This window comes from Rissa tridactyla, chromosome 1, assembly GCF_028500815.1.
Source record: "Rissa tridactyla isolate bRisTri1 chromosome 1, bRisTri1.patW.cur.20221130, whole genome shotgun sequence".
NCBI lineage: Eukaryota > Metazoa > Chordata > Aves > Charadriiformes > Laridae > Rissa > Rissa tridactyla.
Genome location: NC_071466.1, coordinates 11431886 through 11440374, shown reverse-complemented (window position 1 = coordinate 11440374; position 8489 = coordinate 11431886). Strand labels below are relative to the sequence as shown.

The 8489-nt window shown below is 51.6% G+C and overlaps 1 pseudogene; it reads left to right on the top strand.

Annotated features, from left to right (window-relative positions):
* The first annotated feature begins 239 nt into the window (after positions 1–239).
* Positions 240–5378, top strand: LOC128915920 (F-box only protein 39-like; annotated as a pseudogene).
* Positions 5379–8489: the final 3111 nt, after the last annotated feature.

The window sequence follows — 8489 nt, the reverse complement described above, 5'->3', positions numbered from 1 at the left end:
TCCCCAGCTTTATATACTGAGCGTGACGTCAAATGGCACAGAATGTCCCTTTGCTCAGTCGGGGTCAGCTGTCCTGGCTCTGTCCCCTCCCAACTCCCTGTGCCCCCCAGGCCATTGAAGAAGCAAACTTTCATGCGTTTGCTTGGAAGCCTATGCTGTTGGGAATGGCAAGAAATCTACCCACACCTTTCTTCGTCTAGGTTTGGCTCAACACCCAGAAGAGAAGTGAAAAACTCTCAATGGAAGATGACAGCGAAGCTGAGCAGAGCCCCTGGGCTCACCTACCTGATGTCTGTCTGAGACGTGTCTTCCATTGGTCAGACGACAGGGACAGATCTAACGCTGCCTTGGTCTGTAAAAAATGGAATTGGGCCCTGCACTCGGGATCCCTCTGGAAAAGCAGAACCAGCACCTTCAACGGCCAACCCTCAAGGGAGGACACACTGGAGTTGCAAAGTGCACTGTGGTGCCTGTCGCGTTAAAAGGACTGTAGTTTCCATATTTGTCTGTCAGAGTCCCAGGACTTTCACTGATTTACTATCAGAGTCCCACCACAGGACTTTCACTGAATCAGATTCACAAATAATCAAAATTAGTTACTTTATTGAGAGCGACAGTTGCAGATTCGAGATTGCCGTTGATAAATTCACTGACTACAATAGCGCTAATTACTTAAGGTTAATATTGCTAGCAAAAATAACGACAGTACAACAACCCGGGGTAACATTCACCAGAGGGTGAAAGGCACAGCGCTTACCCAGAAAGGCGTCCCTGCCTGGGGCGGAGGGAGAGAACACAGCCCGTCGACTGGTCCGTCACGTATCAAGTTTCTTCTCTCCCAATTTAACAGTCATTTTCTCCATCCTTTTATCCCCAAACTTACAAGGTTTCCCTCCCCTAGGTGACGTGTAGTATGATTGGGGTGGAGAGACGAGTGCTGTAGTCATATATGTTTAGCATGATCTCTAAAAGCTTCATTAGCATATACAGGGGCGTCAACTTTAATATGCATTTCACAGGTAAGGAGGCAAAGGTCAATTACCAGACATGGCAGCCTCTCAAGGAAACAAAGAGCTACACGAGGTCTCTTGATTTTACTGTCTCTGCTGATGAAAAGCAGGGCTGTCCTGGCTCCCCAAGACTACCCCGTCATTTATGTAGCCTGTGATAGCCAGACAAGCCTTCACTCCCCTGGGTTGCACAAGAGATAGCAAAGCCAGTCTTAATTGCTCTTTGAGCACAGAGACTTCACCTCATTATCCACATTCCACAGGTGCCTCAGGAAATTTGGCAAGTAGCTGGAGCGACTTGAGATCAACTTATGGAATCCTTGCAATACTGGCTTTACCCCAAAATGTCACGTGACTATGAGAGGTCTTCTTTCATGCTTGGGCGAGTGTAACAGTCGCCTGGTGTCCCTGAGCATCGGGTACCTGGGATTAGACCACTTGATCCGTGAAAATGTGATGAGGGCTCAGTTTCTCAAGAACTTCTCTACCTTCCTGAAAAGAATGAGCTAACGGCTTGATTCTCTCAACTTAAAAGGAGCCAGAGTAACCTTGGAAGAAGGCTGTGAACTTCTGCGTTCTCTCAGCTGCTTGACAAATGAAAGCTCTCTGTCTGAAATCGGTGTCGAGAATTTTTTCAGCCTCCACCTTCCTGTCTTCAGCAGTGCCTTGTTCCACCAAACTATGGCCAAGTTCCACAGCCTGGTCATCCTGACTTTCAATTACAACTGCATCTCTGACGAGCTGCTGAACACCCTGCGGGAGCACAGCGCTCATTCCCTGTGCACCTTGAATATCCAATGTCATATCCACGCCCCTCATGGGCAAGTGCTCAGAGGAACGTTGTGGGCCAACTTGACCAAGAGAGCCCCAAAACTCAGCGTGAACCTCTTCTTTGAAAGAGTCATGAAGCACGATCACCTAGCCAGGATCCTGCCAGCGGAGATGCCAGTCAGCAGCATAAGAGTCTGCGGAGCTACAGTTTCAGAGACCCAGGCTGGAGAATGAGACGCACCCTCACCAACCTCCTCCCAGCCTCCTGGCGTGTTCTGCAGGTACGGGAACCCAGAGGGACATCTCACCGCGGTATCACAAAGCTAAGCAAAGTGATCCTCCAGGCCTTCTGCATAGCAGCGCTCAGCAGGAGGAATTCCTGACCACTTCAGTGTTATGGCCAGAGGGTCATTTTCATAAGCGAGCCACTGCGGTGTTCCACTCTAGCCTGGTTGAGGTCGTTGTCCTTGTCCAGTTGCGATGCCCGTTATGCCAGTCTTCACTGTCAGGCTGATGTCAGGTTGCCCTCATAAAAAGCTGAAACACCCAAAATACTGGTGCTGGGATGTCAGCTGTGAGCAAAAAGAGTTTTACAGGCAGGAAAACCTCAGTTTTGTGAAACCGCTTTAGGCTTCTTCTACTTAGACATGTTCACGTTTAGTAACTGGTAACTTGCTTATCCTTTCCGATGTTTCTGAACCCCACCCTTTTGCAGGGAAATGTGCTTATGAGGAGAGGAGTCTGTACCCTGTTTGCTTGTGGAGCTGTAGCCTGCGTCAGCCTGCACTCGTGGTTCTGCTCCCTTTTGGCAACACACAAACGTCTAGAGCGGATGTAAATTAACTGGTGCCCATGTCAGAGCCCTGTGGTGTCACGCAGGATGTGCCACCAAAGGTGTGTGACAACCTTGACCCGCGTCAATGAGCATCAGGTCTTTGCACGCCTGAGGGAAGCACACGGCCTGATGGTTGCTGACAGCGCTCTTTAGGTTCTGTTGCGCTGCAGAGCTTCCAAGGAACAGCCGGGATCTGCAAAGCTTTCTAGAAATTGTCTTTGGATCTACTCTCGTACCGGGGATAATTTCCAATATGTCAAGTAAGATCATGGCATGAGCTGAGGGTGCAGCATCTTCTAACGGTAACAGGAGTTGTCTATCTCTCTGGGTGGGGTGTAATGCACGAGGGCCCCCCCCATCTCCACGGGAGAGTTGGGATTACCGTAGCATCTACTGTTGTTGTTACCCAAAACTGATTCTCTGCTCCTGTCAAGGGACAAAATTGATCTGCTGCCAGTCCCTTCTGTTGGTAGTATTGGGAAACTTGTTTATTGAATTCTAGTTACTGCGCTCACCAGTTCTGTTGAGTAGCACTAACAACATTTGTTCTTTTTTGAAGGAATTAACACTTCAGTGGAACAATGACCATGAGCTGCTGGACAATGAGCTGCTACAGCTCACCTTGTCATGCCAACGGCTGTTCTTTCTGGAAGTGTGGGCCTTTCTAAGTGTCACCCCTGTGGAGAGGCTGCTCCAAAACCGGGCAGAAAGGAAATGCAGTTTGGCTACTCTAAAGGTAAGACTTTGTGCTTCAAAACTCCCATTCCCTTCCTCTCTCCAATAGCCAGAGAAAGGTGAGGTCCCCAGGCCCAGAGAAAGGGCGCTTACAGAAATGCTAACATAACTACCTTCCCTAGATTACGTTTTAGCATTGTAACGAGCCTGAGAACCACTCGCAGAAACGGGGCTTTCCAACCTCCTCAGCCAGGTACAGAATGCTGCAGAGGCTGAACAACAAGCCCCAGCAGTTCCACGAGTCCTTCCTAGGCTGGGGGTCCCTCTGTCTCCTCTAGTTCAAGCTGGGGATTCTGAGTCACCTGCCAGCCCCGGCGCTTACGTCTACGCTTAAGTCGAGGCCGGGGGGTTGAATCCCACTAAACTGCAAAAAGATGGAAGCACATCTCACTCTTTAGGGATGCTGTGTTGAACTGGGCCAGACCACGACTGTGGCTGGTGTACACCATGCTGTCATGCTGCTTTGCATGCCAGATGCGGAATTCAGTGGATCCTCCCCGATGTGTGCAGCTCCCAGGGGTGCCTCGCTTCTGGGGGTAAAAGGAACCTGGCTCTCCCCAGAGATTCTTCAGCAGGAGATGGTGTTTTCCGTCAGTTTGGAGTGAAAACAGTCACACCTCAAGATTTTACTCCAAGCCAAGGCATTTGGCTTCTCTGGGTTCCTCATTAGTCACAGAGGCTTCTTGTTGTCATGAAATGTAATGGGCTGAGCACGCTCCGTGTATGTGAGAGACACGACCGACATTCATTCGTACAGGTCGGGATTTACACAGCCTGATAAGAGCCTAGTGAAGAGGCCCACAGAATCACAGAATGGCAGGGGTTGGAAGGGACCTCTGGAGACCCTCCAGTCCAACCCCCTGCCAGAGCAGGGTCACCCGGAGCAGGTTGCACAGGAACGCGTCCAGGTGGGTTTGGAATGTCTCCAGAGATGGAGACTCCACCACCTCTCTGGGCAGCCTGTGCCAGGGCTCTGCCACCCTCACAGGAAAGAAGTTCCTCATCATGTTTAGGTGGAACTTCCTATGGTCAAGTTTGTGCCTGTTACCTCTTGTCCTGTCACTGGGCACCACTGAAAAGAGCCCGGCCCCATCCTCCTGACACCCCCCCTTTCAGTATTTCTAAGCGTTGATAAGATCCCCCCTCAGTCGTCTTTTTTCCAGACCAAAGAGACCCAAGTCCCTCAGCCTTTCTTCATCAGAGAGGTGTTCCAGTCCCCTCATCATCCTGGTAGCCCTTTGCTGTCCCCTCTCCAGCAGTTCCCTGTCCTTCTGGAACTGGGGAGCCCAGAACTGGACCCAGTACTCCAGACGCAGCCTCCCCAGGGCCGAGCAGAGGGGGAGGATGACCTCCCTCCACCTGCTGGCCACACTCTTCTTGATGCCCCCCAAGATGCCATTGGCCTTCTTGGCCACAAGGGCACATTGCTGGCTCATGGTCATCCTGTTGCCCACCAGGACTCCCAGGTCTCTTTCCACAGAGTTGCTCTCCAGCAGGTCAGCCCCCAACCTGGACTGGTGCCGGGGGTTATTCCTCCCCAGGTGCCGCACCCTACGCTTGCCCTTATTGAATTTCATAAGGTTCCTCTCTGCCCAACTCTCCAACCTCTCCGGGTCTCTCTGTATGGCGGCACAGCCTTCTGGTGTGTCAGCCACCCGCCCCCCCAGCTTTGTGTCATCAGCAAACTTGCCGAGGGTGCACTCTATCCCTTCGTCCAGGTCATTGATGAATATATTGAAGAGGACTGGACCCAGTACTGACCCCTGGGGAACACCACTCGTCACTGACCTCCAGCTAGACTCTTTGCCCCTAGTCATGACCCTCTGAGCTCTGTCTTTTAACCAGTTATCTGTCCACCATATCTATGTCCATTCATTTAACCCACACCTCCTAAGCTTCCCTATGAGGATGCTGTGGGAGACCGTGTCGAACGCCTTGCTCAGCTCTTGCACACTATTTACAGGAGGTTCAAATACCTGATTGACTCAGAGATTAATTATTTTGCTGTCGTCTACCCAATGGTATAAACCAGAGGAAGCGAGAAGAACACCCGGTGCCCTCTGCAAGCAATGAATGCATCCTTTGGAGGGCTCTAGGAAGGGATTTGAATCTCAACAGCAGTGCCTCTGAACGAGAGAGACCTTTACAGCAAGACAGAGGCAAGGGACAAGGTTGCGCTCCACGCGTTAAAATGTTGGACTTGGGAACGGGCCTCCTACATCTCCAGCATCATTTCTTCTTGCCCTTGCTTTGTTTTTCCTCGCCAGAACCAAAGGAAGCAGCAAGCCCTTTTCCACCCTTACGGGCATCTCTAGGAAAAATAAGGCCCCCTCTTTCTTCAGCACCTCTCATTGTAGAGCTTCAAACACCTTACCAATGAAGCCCAGCGCGCTGTTTCCATTTTACAAAGAGGGAAACTGAGACGTGGGGTGATGTCCTGGTTTAACTTCAGCCACCAACAAAGAACCAGGTGGCCACTCGCTCGCTTCCCCCCCGCCACGGGAGAGGGGTAGAATGGGAAGAAAAAGGCAAAACTCGTGGGTTGAGATCAAGGCAGTTTAACAGAACAGAGAAGGAAAGCGGAAAACCACAACAATAACGCTGTTAGAGGAATGTACAGAACACCATTAATGTACCACTGCTCACCGACCGGAGCCGGGAAGCCCCCAGCCCACCCCCCAGCGGGGATCTCCTGCTCCCTTTTCCAGCCAGCTCCCGGCTATAGACTGGGCATGGCTCGCATGGTGATGGTATGGAATACCTGTGTCCCGTGCCAGCTCCTTGGGAAAATTGACCCTATTCCTGCCAGAACCGGGCGTTATCCACCCTTTGTTCTATACCTTCAACGTCATGACCAGATCTTACACTTTCCAATGAATTACCACCGCTTTTCCCTGTCTTTGATATATACACACATCTATAGACATACAGCTATCATAGAATGGTCGAGGTTGGAAGGGACCTTTCAGATCATCAAGTCCAACCATCAACCCAACACTGACAAAAACCACCGCTATCCCATGTCCCTCAGCACCACGTCTGCCCGGCTTGTAAATCCCTCCCGGGATGGTGACTCCACCACTGCCCTGGGCAGCCTCTTCCAATGACAGCCCTGTTGGTGAAAACGTTTTTCCTAATATCCATCCTAAACCTCCCCTGGTGCAACTTGAGGCCGTTTCCTCTTGTCCTGTCGCCTGTTCCTTGAGAGAAGAGACCGACCCTTAGTCTCTGGGCCATCCCTCGACAATGTCCGTTGAGGTTGAGTTCATTTAACCCATGGCTTTGGGCTCCCTCTGTCAGAGCAGTCTCTCAGGGCAGGGGAGATGGTGTGTGGTGCTGGACTCCTGCATGCTGTATCCAGAGCTCGCCGCTGGTGTAGCTGGTGCGGACCCTGCCCAGGTTCCGCAGGTTGAAGATGTCAATCTTGAGGAAGTTGCTGGGCACCAGTTGCTGAGATCAGGTGTGATCCCATCACCGCTGCGCTTTACTCACGTTCATCAAAGTCCATCTGCCATTGTTTTGGGTGATTCTTACTGGAGTCCCATTGGTATGGCATCTAGCAATTCTAATAATGATGACATAGAGTGGCAGGGCTATTTAGCAATTAACATCACACAAATTGATTCATTGGCTTGTCTCACCCACAGTCAGATCCCCATGACCATGTGAGCCGCCTCCTGGATGCGGGGAAGGCTGTGGACGTTGTCTCTCTGGACTTTGGTAAGGCCTTTGATACCGTCCCCCACAGCATTCTCCTGGAGAAGCTGGTGAATCGTGGCATAGACAAGTGTACTCTTTGCTGGGTTAAAAACTGGCTGGATGGCCGTGCCCAGAGAGTTGTGATTAGTGGGGTGAAATCCTCTTGGCGGCCGGTCACCAGTGGTGTCCCTCAGGGCTCAGTTTTGGGGCCAGTTTTGTTTAAAATCTTTATCAATGATCTGGATGAGGGGATTGAGTGCACCCTCAGTAGGTTTGCAGATGACACCAAGCTAGGTGGGAGTGTTGATCTGCTTGAGGGAAGGAAGGCTCTCCAGAGGGCCCTGGACAGGCTGGATGGATGGGCCAAGGCCAATTGGATGAGGTTTAATAAGACCAAGGGCCGGGTCCTGCATTTCGGTCACAACAACCCCAAGCAACGCCAGGGGCTTGGGGAAGAGTGGCTGGAAAGCTGCCCCGCAGAAAAGGACCTGGAGGTGCTGGTGGCCGGCCAGCTTAACATGAGCCAGCAGTGTGCCCAGGTGGCCAAGAAGGCCAACAGCATTCTGGCTTGTATGAGGAATAGCGTGGCCAGCAGGAGTAGGGAAGTGATCGTGCCTCTGTACTCGGCACTGGTGAGGCCTCACCTCGAGTGCTGTGTTCAGTTCTGGGCCCCTCTGTACAAGAGGGACCTTGAAGTGCTGGAGCGTGTCCAGAGGAGAGCTACCAGGCTGGTGAGGGGTCTGGAGACCAAGTCCTATGAGGAGAGGCTGAGGGAGCTGGGCATGTTTAGCTTGGAGAAGAGGAGGCTGAGGGGAGACCTCATTGCCCTCCACAAGTCCCTGAAAGGAGGTTGGAGAGAGGTGGGTGTTGGCCTCTTCTCCCAGGTGAATAATGACAGGACCAGAGGAAATGGTCTGAAGCTGCGGCAGGGGAGGTTTAGATTAGATAGTAGGAAGAATTACTTCACTGAAAGAGTGGTCAGGCACTGGAATGACCTGCCCAGGGAGGTGGTTGAGTCACCATCCCTAGAGGTGTTTAAGAAACGCCTAGATTTGGCACTTCAGGGCATGCTCTAGTGACAGAGATTGTAGGGGGTTTTTGTGTGTGTGTATGGTTGGACTCGATGATCTCAAAGGTCCTTTCCAGCCATGAAGAGTCTCTGATTCTATGATTCCCAGTTAGGCTTACTTCCGCCTCCAGTACAGTCAACTCTTGGGATCCCCCTGTGACCCCAGAAATACAAATGGGTTCTGACCCTCTATAGCTTGACGGTATTAGAGTGCACTGTGCACCTGTGTCCACTAGAGCCTTATACTCCTGAGGGTCTGATGTGCCAGGCCATCGAGCCCACACCGTCCAATAAACCCGGTTGTCCCTTTCTTCCACCTGGCCGGAGGCAGGGCCCCTCTAATACCAGTCATAGTATCCATTACTCACTC